Source organism: Podarcis gaigeae, assembly GCF_964106915.1.
Source record: "Podarcis gaigeae genome assembly, chromosome: 7".
In the NCBI taxonomy this organism is placed as follows: domain Eukaryota; kingdom Metazoa; phylum Chordata; class Lepidosauria; order Squamata; family Lacertidae; genus Podarcis; species Podarcis gaigeae.
In genome coordinates, this window is record NC_139683.1 from 41,351,403 (window position 1) to 41,364,399 (window position 12,997).

At 43.8% G+C, this 12,997-nt stretch overlaps 1 protein-coding gene across 1 annotated transcript in view; it reads right to left on the reverse strand.

The window, feature by feature from the left end:
- The window catches only part of MAPRE2 (microtubule associated protein RP/EB family member 2), a 90,320-nt gene extending 89,546 nt beyond the window's left edge, over positions 1 to 774 (reverse strand). The window contains exon 1 of the mRNA XM_083748001.1: positions 644 to 774. The gene's annotated coding sequence lies outside the window, so the exon portion shown is untranslated. The remainder of the gene's footprint in view (positions 1 to 643) is intronic.
- Between the last annotated feature and the right edge of the window lie 12,223 nt (positions 775 to 12,997).

Here is a 12,997-nt window from a genome sequence, read left to right on the forward strand (position 1 = left end):
CGGAGCTCCGCCCACTAGCCCATCCTGCCTCTGCCCATTGGCCTGGTGTTTTTTTAAACCTCAAGTTGGCAACCCAAGGCGCGCGAGGGGGGGGGGTGTGGAGTGCCGCGGGTTTCATCCCCAGCCCTGGCAGCTTTGTTTTGAGAGGCTCCTCCTGGGGCTGGCAGCGACTTCCCTCCTCGGCAAACAGGGCTTCTTTGTACCTCGGCTGCCTCTTGCCAATCTCCTGGCGCTTCGTGGCGAGTGCCTCCCTCTCCGCTTCCTCTCCTTCCCACGCAGACCAAAAACAACTCCTCTCCCCCCTTCCTCCCGGGCTTCACTTCAGCCGCGCAATGACGCCCCTGCCCACCGCGGAAAGCGCGCGCCTCGGCTCCTTTCGCCGGCTCTGTGGAAAGCCCCTCAGAGCGCCGCTCGTCGCTCCTGCCAGCGTGGCAGCCCCGAGTTCCCCCCTCGCCCTGGCAGCCCGGGCAAGAGCGAGTCCCGTCCCCTCGCACCAGGCAGACGTCGAACCCAACCTGGAGCCAGCCGGCCAGCTACCTACCGGCGGGCTGCTCTGCGGGCAACTAAGTCTGAGGCGCAAGCTGAGGTGAGGGGAGAGAAGCGCCGCCGCCACCTTCTTCTCCTCACGCGGCACGTCACTCACCTGCTACTGCCGGGCTGGGCCGCCGTGGCCGCCAAACGCGCCGCTCTCCTCCTTTGACAGCTGCCTTTTGTTTTCCCCACCCTCCTCGGTCTCCGCTTCGGCTGCCGCTCCACCCCGAGAGCCACGTGAATCAAGCCGGGCGGGCGAGGCGGGCTACTCCGGGGAGGGGCGGTCCTGGCGCGCCGCGAGGGAGCGGCGGGCGAAAAAGGGAAGAGGGACTGGAGCCAACGGCGAGAGCCCAGCCCAGAGGCGGAGTGCGTCACGCGCCTGTGTGGGGCTGCCGGCGGAGGCGGGAGAGCTCTCTCTGTCACGCCGGCGACCAACGCCGCGCGCCTTCCTTATCTTCCTGCTTGCTCAGTCATCGCCTCGGTGAGCTCAGGTCACCTCCAGTAACAGCAGCATCCACAGCCCAGCTGCTCCTGCAGCAGCAGCAGCAGCACAAAGGAGCACTTCCTGTGTCGCTCTGCTCCTTAGGAGATGCTCTGCCTTTCAGCAGCTGCGAAATGGGAACTTTCAAGCCTGCACGTGCAGATGGAGGTCCCTTGCCTATGCAGAGGATGCCCTGCCTCTCTAGACAAGGACCTGATAATCTGGTGTCTCACAGAAAGGGGGAACCCTTGGCCGGCTGCAGGTGTTCTTGGACTCCAGCTCTCTTGGCTGAGGCCGTTGCTGGTTGCCAAACTTAATGTAATGCTATCAGAAGATTGCACACATAACCAGCCCTGCCATCTCTTAAACTGGACAAGGAGGAAACATGGACCAGGGGAGGGGCAAGGTGGCAGTGAGGTCAGTGCAGGCACAGTGGCAGAGCCAGTCCCGTGCTTTTGCCACATCCCCACGCTATGCCACTCTTCCTGCCACCTTGCCTCTTCCCCTCTCAGTTGCTGGCAGCAACGTCAGCATTGGGAAGTTGGGGGAGCCATGTTGCCCCACTTTGCTCCTCTGGCTGCTACTGTGACTAGTTGATTAAAGGACAATGAATTAACACATGTATTTCTTGTCTAATTTTCTGGGAGTGTCTTTTTGCAAATCCCGATGGAAAAGAGGAAATTTGCCATCAGTGTAAGACTTACGCTGTATCGTCACTGCGGCCACTTCAGCATGTGGCAGCTGTAGGTAGGCACTGAGCTGTTTCAGCCTGTGGAAAAGCTGGCCATACTGCACATATGCCTCCATCAACAGGATTCAGTTTCTGGAGCTGCTTTTTTTTTTGGGGGGGGGGGGTTGCACTAGCACGACAAAAGCCAACCACAGTGTGCACTACCAAAAGATCACAAACATAATTGGTTTACCAGCTGCTAAAGTGATTGGGATCAAACACGGGCAAGACTCTTACCATGGCCATGAGTACCAAAAGATAAAGTCACAGGAACCTGTGAGACAATAATGGCTATAGCTTGGAAAATACATGTTTGTATTTTGTATTCAATCCGCATATACCTGTGTGTGTACATATGTAATAATATTGAAAAAAAAATTCATTTCATTGTCTCTTGAGTTCCTGTCACTCTGTCAATGGGTACTTATATTTGCCAACTCCCTCATCTGTTTTTTTGCATCTTGTGTGATGGCCATCATGTCCTATCATTATTGTGGGACTAGTTTCTTTCATAAAACGTAGGTACTGCTTGATTGTAAAACAACAACCCTTAAATAATGCTTTGTTACAATTTAACAAACTAAAGCTGCAGTCCTTGATAGGAGAGGATATATTGAATTGCAACTATTATGTATTGGTTTCTTATGTCATTATTTATAATTCTTATCTGTAATCTTGTAACCTACTTCCCCCTTATTATCTGTCAATTAGACACACTTCTGATTTAATCTCATTTATGTTTGTTCATGTTTTACCATCTCTTTATCATGCTTCAGAACCTGTCAATGTTGCAATTATTTTACAAGTTATATTAAAATGCAGTTTGGGACTTCTCTTGTTTGGTCAGGTGAATGGAAATCCAGTGCTGATAGAGGATGGAAGTGCAAAGTTGTGTCTTTACTAATGAATATCTGGGGTGGCGTTTAGCAGGCAATAGACTGCTGGCTTTGTTCAGGATAATTGGGTCTGGTAAGGTTAAAGATCCCATCACCACTGCAAAGGCCAATCTGACTGAGCTGTCTCCACTTGCCTGGAGCTCCAGGGCATCTGATCTCTAGGCTGGCCAGCAAGGTCAAAGCAACTTGGTCAGAAAAACAACAAAAGCCAGCCTGACTGAACTGCTGCTGCTGCTATTCAACCCATGAGGAGCATCTGATAATATAGACTGCAATGCAGTGCTTTTTTAAAGAAAAAAAGGTGCTGGTATTCACCATTAAGTTGTTACAGTAAGTGCCACACTTTTAACGTTTTTTAAAAAAAAGGTGTCAGCACTCTGTACCCTTGAGTACTCCCAGAAAAAAGTACCGGTACTGCTGCAATGGTTTGTGTGAGAGAGATGTGCATTTATATGTACACTTTAGTAAATTCATTTTTGTAGACATTCCTTGGCTAGAAAACTGCAATGCAAAATTCAGGGAAATGTGTACTTTGAAGGATATCTGTGTTTTGGTTTATGAACTGTTTTAGAATGCGCAGGTTTAGTAGGTTTGCCTTTAAATGTGAACTGACTCAAATTACTCCTCCATCCCTAGTTATGGTATAAGGCTCAACTGGGGATAGGAGCAGGGTTATAGAAAATTCTGTGTCCTGACAGCAAGATGCCCATTTGGTTTCCTCCCCTAATGAAATGGAATAAATAGGACAAATAAACAGGAGTAATAAATATAGAATAAACAGGGAAAATGTATACAGTACTATGTTTTATTTGCCTTTTTAAAAAATGCATGTAGCTCTTTTAAAAAAAGAGTTTTACTCTTCATAAGCTTGAAAAACATGCAGATATTAATAGCACATATATTATGGCACACCATGTGTATAATAATGCCACTATAATAATGGATTGCTAAATATTCCCTCATATTTTATATAAGTGAATACCCAGGTTCAGAAATGAGCTACTTCATCTAGCATGGGTATGATTTAATGTCAAGCGGCAGGCAAGTTTTTCAAAATAGCAAAAGGCAGATGACACATGCCTGAACAAAGATAAAAAACCTTTCAGTCCTCTAAGCTGTTAGTTCCCATAATAATAAGCATGAATATTAATATAATGTCAGCAGCATAAGAAGTAGCTAACACTTGCAGCATTGTTCATGCTTTCTCATGCATGTAGTATAATGTTCCAAGTTTTTTGTTTTTTGTTTAAAAAAAGCTGGTCTCTGTGGCTAGAGCTGTTTTTCTGCTAAGTTGGTCAAAGCCTCAATCTCCATCGTTAATGTTGCTAGCACCATGTTTACAAGTGCAAGGATAGTAAGCTGAAAAGCTGGATGGAAGCATAGCAATGAAATACATTGTTCGGTGGTTTCATCTCAATTCCTTTAATAATTGCCTGGAGGAATATGGATTTAATGCTTGTCAATCAAATACACAAGCTCCTTGGATCTAGGGTGACAACTGCAACATTTTCCTTCACTCATGCTCTGTTCTTTGCATATTCTATCAACATTGAGAAAGATAACTAGTCGGCTGCTCCAAATATTTGAAAATAGCTATTAGGTAGATGGATCCAACGCAGCACCTGAAAAAGGGACAATTTTGCTTTCCACTGAACTCTGAAGTCCCCTTCAAAAAATGGGATTGCTCACTACATTAAGTTCTCTGCTGCCATTCAGCAGATTGTTCTGAGACTGCAATGCAGCTGGGTAGTTTTAGACCCTGAGCTAAGTGGTCTTAAGGGGAGGGGACTCACGCTAATCTACCCCTGCTGTGTTTGGGGAGCTTCCTGCTCACTTTGCGGTGTGAGGCCTTGGACCTCTGCCCCAAAGTCTTGCACTCATGGCACCACTGCCTGAGAACTCCCTAAATCAGTACTGAAAGAACCAGAATTGAGAAATTAATGGGGGGGGGGCACATAATTACAAGTGGAATACAAAAATACTATCCTGAAAGCCCTGCATGGTTACCAAGCTTGCAGTTTTGTTAATTAGAGCTTTTATCTGCTTCCGTTAGCTTAAAAATGGGGAAACTTTTATTTCCTGTTGAAAATCGTGAGAGTAATTTTTCAGGGGCCACATGCCAACAGTGTGGGGGACCAGAGTTAAAAGCAGGCAGAGTTACTCTTCTTTCTCTCAGTTTCTGCCATCCCCTTTTATCTCTCCCTCCCACCCTTATCCAACAGACTACAGAGGGAAGAACAGATCACTCATCAGAGCTCTCCTCACACTTCCATCTCCATCTGTTTTTGTTCTTCCCCTCTTCCATGCTACAGGGACCAAGCCCTTACTGTGGTAGGCTTGCCAATAGAGGTTTGGCAGGAGCCATACTTGCTAGTTTTTGGGTATCTCCTAAAAACGGTATTATTCAGACAAGCCTTTCAAACTTGAGATACTTTGGCAGCAAGCTCTTACTGATTTGTTTGGGTTTTTTTTTTATAACTGTAATACTGTGTTTCTAGTCTATATACTGCCTTGTGATGTTTTATGTGAATACTAAAAAAACCCAGATAAATCTATAAATGAAGTGGCTGAGAACCTACTGCAGGGCTGCAGGATTCCCAAGTGCACTCTGCATAAAGAAACTTGGCCCCACAGAGATTGTTGAATCCCAACTCCAATCAGCATATTCGACAATCAGGGATGATGGAACTTGTAGTCCAACAACATATGGAGGGCTACAGGTCTCTCAAACCTATGTTAAGAGAATGAGTTATTAGCTGCAAAGTCTCCAGTGCATTTTTCACTTCAGCCATAAATATGACTCCACCTGTGACACAGGTATAAATAATACAGGTATTATACAAATAGTATTATTAGTTATAATAATGCTCCCTATCTTACTTTGGGGGTTGGCTGTGTGGGCATGTGTGTTTCTGTAATTATTAATGAGAGAGTGTACCTGAAGTACAGCTACTCTTAACTCCTTGGAAAATCACTCTGTAAATACTGTTATGCTTAATGGGAAACTTTTTGAAGAGGAAAACACTATATTAATGCAAATTGCAACACATTTCTCTATCTATAGTGATAATTTCCCCCATGTCCCCAGTACAGCTAGTTAGCCATACTTTTTTCTCCTTTGCTATGGAAGACTCAGGGAAAAAAGATTTTTAGTTAACCCATTATACTTTTAATTCATCACAGTTAAGAAATTTAATTCCCATACACATCTTTTAAATCTGCAGAAATATCTTGGAGTTGGACAAGGACCTAGAGGCTGAGGAAAGAAGGGCCCTGCAGACAGCAGCAAACACCTCTATGTGATTTAAATTAGGTGTAGCAAAAATTACGGTACTCTAATTCAAGTGTGATGGGTCAGCAGAACATATCTAAGTTTCTTTTACCCATTTCTGTTCTTGTTTAAAGGAGGCTGAATGTATTTAGGAGGAACAGCGATGCTTTCCAATGGTAATAGCTTGCAAATGATTTAACATATTCCATTGTAATAAACAGAACACTTCTTTTTAAAAGGGGACTTCAGGGTGGGGAGGGTTTAATGGTCTTTCCTTTGGGGCTTTGCAATAATTTGCTCAAAACAGGTCTGTTGAATTATGGAAGAGGGAGTCTGAGCACACTTGAAATCTTCAACAATCTGCTTCCTGTTTGTATGTTATAATAGCAGTTACTCATGGTGTGATTATTGATGGGCTATGCTTTCAAATGCACCGAATGTGTTAGTGAACAGACCCACATTTGAAAAATATACTATTATATACACAAGCTGCTCTGCACTTCTTTGTTAATAAGCAACCTGATTCTGCCTGGTACTAGTTCAGTGAAAAGTGTGTTTCAAACATTGCATAGGTTTTTTTTAAAGTGTTTCTTTAAAAAGAATACTACATCAAAGCTTGCTGGGAGATTCTTTCTGAGTCTATTCCTGGTGTTCCATCATGTATATGTTCAAATGAAATTAAAGTGCAACGCATTCACAGAGCAATCCTATACTTGCATTACAGTGGAGAGGGTAGGTGGGGGATACAACACAGATACTGTAAGCCATCATATTCAGTCTATGTGCTCAGCCCACAAGGAAGTGGAACAGCCAAAAATGACAAAAAAGGTGTACAAATAATAGACATGCCCACAGCATCCTTGGAACATGCTACCACTGCCCACACTATGCTGGTGTTGCTGTCCACTTGCTGTCTGCACACAGAGGCAGCCAATGAACTCATTGTTCATTGAACACATGGCCCCAGTACACCCTCTCCTTCATCACATGCAACAGTGCCAAAGCACACACTCCAGGCATCAACCCCAGTACTACAGCCAGCAGCCACTCTGCTACTGTCACTCCCCAGGCATCCCTCCAGGCAGACACTTGAATCCTTTTATGCTTCTTAACTGCATTGTTTCATTATAACTTTTGTATAGCATGGGATAAAAGGCAAACTTAAAAAATAGCCTGTTATTTATACGGAAAAGTTATTTATTCCTTTTGTACTGTTGTATAACAAAAACAGAAAAGAAAGAAAGAACGAAAAGTTAAAAGAAAAGAAAAAGTTAAAACTTTGGAGTTTTGGGGTATATTAACAGTGCATTAGCACTGTGTATCATGTTTCCCAGGGCAATTTGTAAATCATATGTTTTGTGAAGCATTATTGTTAAAGTGTACATACAGTCAAACCTTGGCTCCTGAACCCAGAAGTAAATGTTCCAGTTTTTGAATGTTTTTCGGAAGCTGAATGTCCGATGTGGCTTCCACTGAGTGCGGGAAGCTCTTGCAACCAGTCTGAAGCCGCGATTCTGTTGTCAAATGTTTTGGAAGCTGAACAAACTTCCGGAACATATTACATTCAACAACCCAGGTTTGACTGTACTTAAACAGGTTCAGTACTCTGAAATTTGGAGGCCTAAACTATATCAAGAGCAACTATACCCACGTGTGTTATGCTGATCACACAAAACCAGCAAGGGAAAGCAGCAATGATTTTTATCTCTATTTACTCATTTAAAAGGCTGGTAGCGTACCCTTCATCGGTTCAGGTACCAGAGTGGGGTAGGGCATAAAATAAACAACAACAGATAGGTAAACATGTAATTAAAGCTAACAATATAATCAAGGCATAAGATCATAAATTAATTTACAGTTTACTTCAAATAAACCATTTTGAATTGTTCTATGCAGCAAACCACACTGGATTCATCCTTTTAAAATGCCCTTTAAAATCTGCTTTATCAATTCTCAAGTTATTCCTTGGTTAAGCTTTCTAATTATTATAGCCTTCCCTGGTGCCTGCTGAACTGCAGATTGAAAATGAAGAGAAACATGGATCAAATAAAGCAACCCATTTCCTAAACCAAACTGGAAAAAAAAACATCTGTTACTGCTGGGGGGGATGGGAGGAAATGGAGGAAAACTGTACAGAATTGCCTCATTAAACAGTAACCTCTTTGTGGGTGCATCACATGTAACAAATGGAGCTGTTCAAAGCTCCAGTTTAAAGACAAATTAAAAAAACACACAAATCAGTGCTTGTCAATTTTGTTGTTTACTATCAGGAAGAGGAGAGGAAACAATATATTGTTTAAAACATAAAATAGATTATATTTCACTTTATCAAGACTTTGAGACTTTTCTTGCAAATATTACATTTGCACACTTCTGTAGCTTCTCGTTTTTGGAAGGTTGGGCTTAGGAGCAGTGGCAGAGCTTCATGCTCCAGCACTGGGGGGTGGAGAGCAGGTGGGGTGTGGCTGGCGCGCATCCTGGGGGTGTGGCGCGCCCTCCGCAGGGGTGTGGCATGTGTCCTGGGGGCGTGACACGCCGTCTGCAGGGGCGTGGTGCCCAGCGTCGGCAGGGGGGCCCCAGCTGTGATGGCACAGGGGGTGGTGTGCTCCCCCCGCACTCCTCTTCCTCCGCCAGTGCTTAGGAGGTAACCATTTGCTTATCTTATTCATGACTGTGGCATCCACAGACCAAGCCCTCCTGGTTGTTCCATTGTCCACATAAGCCATGATGTGGCAAACAGGAGGTGGTATTTTTGTGTTGTGGTGCCCAACCTTTGGAATTCATGCTGAAGTATGACAGGTGCTGTTACTAGTGTTTTGGCATCTGTTAAAGACACCTGCTTATGTAGCCAAGCATTTGCTGATCTGAATACCTAGCTTTTAATTATAGGGTTTTTTTCTAGTGTGGATTGCTGCATTTATAAATTGATTTAATTGCTGTTCTAGTATAGTCATAGCATGTTCATAGCATAGGAATGCGGGTGGCACTGTGGTCTAAACCACAGAGCCTAGGGCTTGCCGATCGGAAGGTTGGCGGTTTGAATCCTTGCGACAGGGTGAGCTCCCGTTGCTCGATCCCAGCTCCTGCCCACTTAGCAGTTCGAAAGCACGTCAAGTGCAAGTAGATAAATAGGTACCACTTCGGAAGGAAGGTAAACGGTATTTCTGTGCATTGCTCTGGTTTTCCAGAACACACAGTCATGCTGGCCACATGACCTGGAATCTGTCTGCGGACAAACGCCAGCTCGCTTGGCCTATAGAGTGAGATGAGCGCCGTACCCCAGAGTCGTCTGCAACTGGACCTAATGTTTGGGGTACCTTTACCTTTACCTTGCATAGCCTATAAGCCTCTACCTGGAATTTATAGCAAGGCTGCCATACAAATATTTAAAATAATAAAATAAATAAAAATAAAATAAAATAAATAAAATAAAATATGCATTTGGGAATAAATGAAGATGTCAAGTTCCAATCCAGCTAACATTAGTCATTTCTAATTCCTGTTGTAAGCAATGGCACCAATCTGTCACAAATCCCATTCCTTTCCATTGACCTTGAGGCCAAACTGTATGCAATGCTGTTCATGCAGTTGCGAGTTCTGTAAAAGTAATTTGAAAGTCCGTCCCTTTCTCTCCTCTCCTCCACTCCTCCCATCTGCATCAGGATAGTGGTAGGAGAGCTTTAATCCTTTGTCTGTCACTGAGGTACCAAAACAGATTGGGAATCCTAGTTTCACCTGGATGGGAAAGGAGCTGTCATTAGAGCAAATTGCAGTCATTACTAGCTAAGGTGGATTGAAACTTGTGTGTTTACATCATCATAATTATTTCAAGGAGCAGCCAAATTTATTGTATGCAGATTATGTAGAAACCTGTTTTATTACCAGACCAGCAAAATGCCTGTCATTATATTTGCAAGGATCTCCAGGAAAGGTGCCAGACATCATACAATCAGGAAAGCAATGCTTTCCCTTATGGAGAACTTCTCTATTGAGACTAGCCAGTTATAAGAACTCAGGTAAATAAAAGTAGAGCAGAATCATTAAATTTGTTTATTCAGCTGATTCAGCAGAAACTGTACAGGGTAAACAATACTTCCATCACTTGTTTACTGCGACTGGGGACATATATCACCATTTTTTGCATGTTGGTGATTAGATAGTTTCACATTCCAAGTTCTTGCTCAGTTAAGCACACCAATAAGAAAGGGAATGTTGCACACCTGAATTTCAGTGTAAGCATACAAATTAGCATGGCTGGCTTGATAACATTTACTTGCAAGTAAGCCCCTTTCATTTATTTATATAGAGCTTTGTGAGTTATCTTTCTATAAAGTATTCAATACCTTCCTATATAAAATGTAAATAACCAATGAACTATTGAGTTTTACATGAAAAACAATCACTTTTGAGTTAGATCCAGACCAAGTGAGTTGAACCAGGTGAAATCCTACTGATTTCAATGGGAACGATGTTCAAGTTTCCTTACACTTGACCCAATGTCATTTTAATTTCATATTCCAGGAAACCAAATTATTCATGCCTCACTGCAAAGTAGTTGTTGTTGAAACCTAGCTCTCATTGCAGGCGATAAGCAGCTTTCCCTCAGTTTCTTCTTCAAGGACTGCAGAGGGAATGTTCAAACAGCAGAGTCCCCTTGAGTGTTAATTATTCTGTTTTCCATACCCAGTGAGGGTTCTTCAGTCAGCACAGAAGTTTTGGGATATGTGATCATTTGTTTGGTCTTTGAAAGGAAATAAGACAGTGTAAAGATTTATTAACCACCTCCACAGAAACTTTTAAAATTACAGTGCATACAAAATCGAACATTTTACCTTTGATGTTCTAAAATTGAAGAAAACACTCCAGGTTCTAAAGGGCATTGTTCAGAATCGCTGCCTTGGAAACGGGGCCAGACTTGGGGCTTGATGCCTTTGGGGCCTGCACTGGTTCTGCCCAGGGGGATAGAATTACCTGTGCTGGCAGTGGCTGCTGCTTTCTTTCAAAGCACACCTGATACCTTGGCCTTCCATTTTCTTTTCTTCAGCCCCACATACCCATGTGGCTTTCAGCCAAAAAGGAATCCATGTGTTACATGGCTTGAATGATTATGCCAATTAACTAAAATTGCTTCCAATCTGTATACTACTCCTTGAACTGCTTTGTTCCCACAAAAGAGAATCTGGTGTTTCCAAGCTGTTCCTGATGGCAAACCTAATTTAGCCATAATATAATTTTCTTTGCTCCTGCCTATTTGGTTAATTAACAATGCAGTCTTATATATGTCATTTGGAAGTAAGTCCCATTGTTTTCAATGTTGCTTCCTCCCAGTCTAGAATTGTAGCCTTAATAACATGCAGTTATTGAAAACATAGCAGCCTTGGCAAGAGGGAAAGGGATGAGGGAGATAGCAATTCAAAGAAAACTCATCTCTTATTGGAATTATAACTACCAGCACACCACTTCTCTGAAAGTGTATTCATAACCAATCAAGACAAAATATCATCCATGCTGTCCCCTGCAGTATTTCTCTGCCATGATGCCCAGACTGTAGAACTCCTTGCCCCTGGAGTTTCCTGTCCCTTTCCTGAGGTGATTCTAAACACTGCCAAAACTGCAAAATTATCTCTGGCTACCTTGCTGTTCGGGACATGGGTGGCAACGATAGGAAGGTTGGCAGTTCGAATCCCGACAACAGGGTGAGCTCCCGTTGTTCGGTCCCAGCTCCTGCCAACCTAGCAGTTTGAAAGCACATCAAAGTGGAAGTAGATAAATAGGTACTGCTCTGGCGGGAAGGTAAAAGGTGTTTCCATGCGTTGCTCTGGTTTCGCCAGAAGCGGCTTAGTCATTCTGGCCACATGACCCGGAAAAACTATCTGCCGACAAACGTCGGTCCCTTGGCCAGTAAACCGAGATGAGTGCCACAACCCCAGAGTCGTTTGCGACTGGACTTAACTGTCAGGGGTCCTTTACCGTTACCTTTCTGTTCACTGAGGGTTTGAGACCCATCGACTACCCTCACTTGTTGTAACTGGCCAGTCGAAGCCATTTCCTGAAGTATGGCTGCTGTCACTTAGTGACAACTTCTAGGAGCCACAGGTGAGAGCTGAGTGCAGGGTGGGGACCAAAGGCGGACAAACTACCCCACAAAGAGCATGGCATATCCCCTACCAGAGGTACTGTAGTTTAGTCATTTAGTTGTGTCCGACTCTTCGTGACTCCATGGACCAGAGCACACTCCTGTCTTCCACTGCCACCCGCAGTTTGGTCAAAACTCATGCTGGTAGCTTCGAGAACACTGTCCAACCATCTCGTCCTCTGTCATCCACTTCTCCTTGTGCCCTCCAACTTTCCCAGCATCAGGGTCTTTTCCAGGGAGTCTTCTCTTCTCATGAGGTGGCCAAAGTATTGGAGCCTCAGCTTCACGATCTGTCCTTCCAGAGAGCACTCAGGGCTGATTTCCTTGAATAGAGAGGTTTGACCAGAGGTACTACCTGTCCCCTAACATCCAGGACGGTTGGATGACACCTTGTATGCCTCCTTCCGGCAACTCCTGCAGCCAAGATGGTGTCAAATGTATTGCTCTGCTTTCCTTTGGACCACATCAGTGCGGCTGAGAGGGGGGTCATGTCATCTGCCCAGGCTTGCATCCCTGGGAGGTCACTTTGGTATTGCTAATGAAGTGGTTTGACTTTAACCCTGGAGGCGCACTCCATTGTCTCTTGAGGCAGACAGATGCCAACAACCACCTTGCAGTTAGTAATTTTATCTGCTTTCCCTTTGGTTTTGAATTGCAGTATTGCAATTTTAAATATTTGAGATTATTTTTAATTGGCCAAACATAACATAATTATCTTTTCTTGGCTAACGTAACATAATTATGAGTGGTATTCAACTCAGAGTAGAGCCACTGAAATTAAAGGACCCAACTTGGTCGCACCCATTGATTCTAATGGCTCTACTCTGAATAAAACTTAGTTGGAATACCACCCAATGTTAAAATAGGAGGGTAGGGTAGAAGCTATTTTATAAATTAAATTTATGAGTGAGCCTGTGGGCCAGTGTAAACAACAAAACAGAGTCTTCTTGAA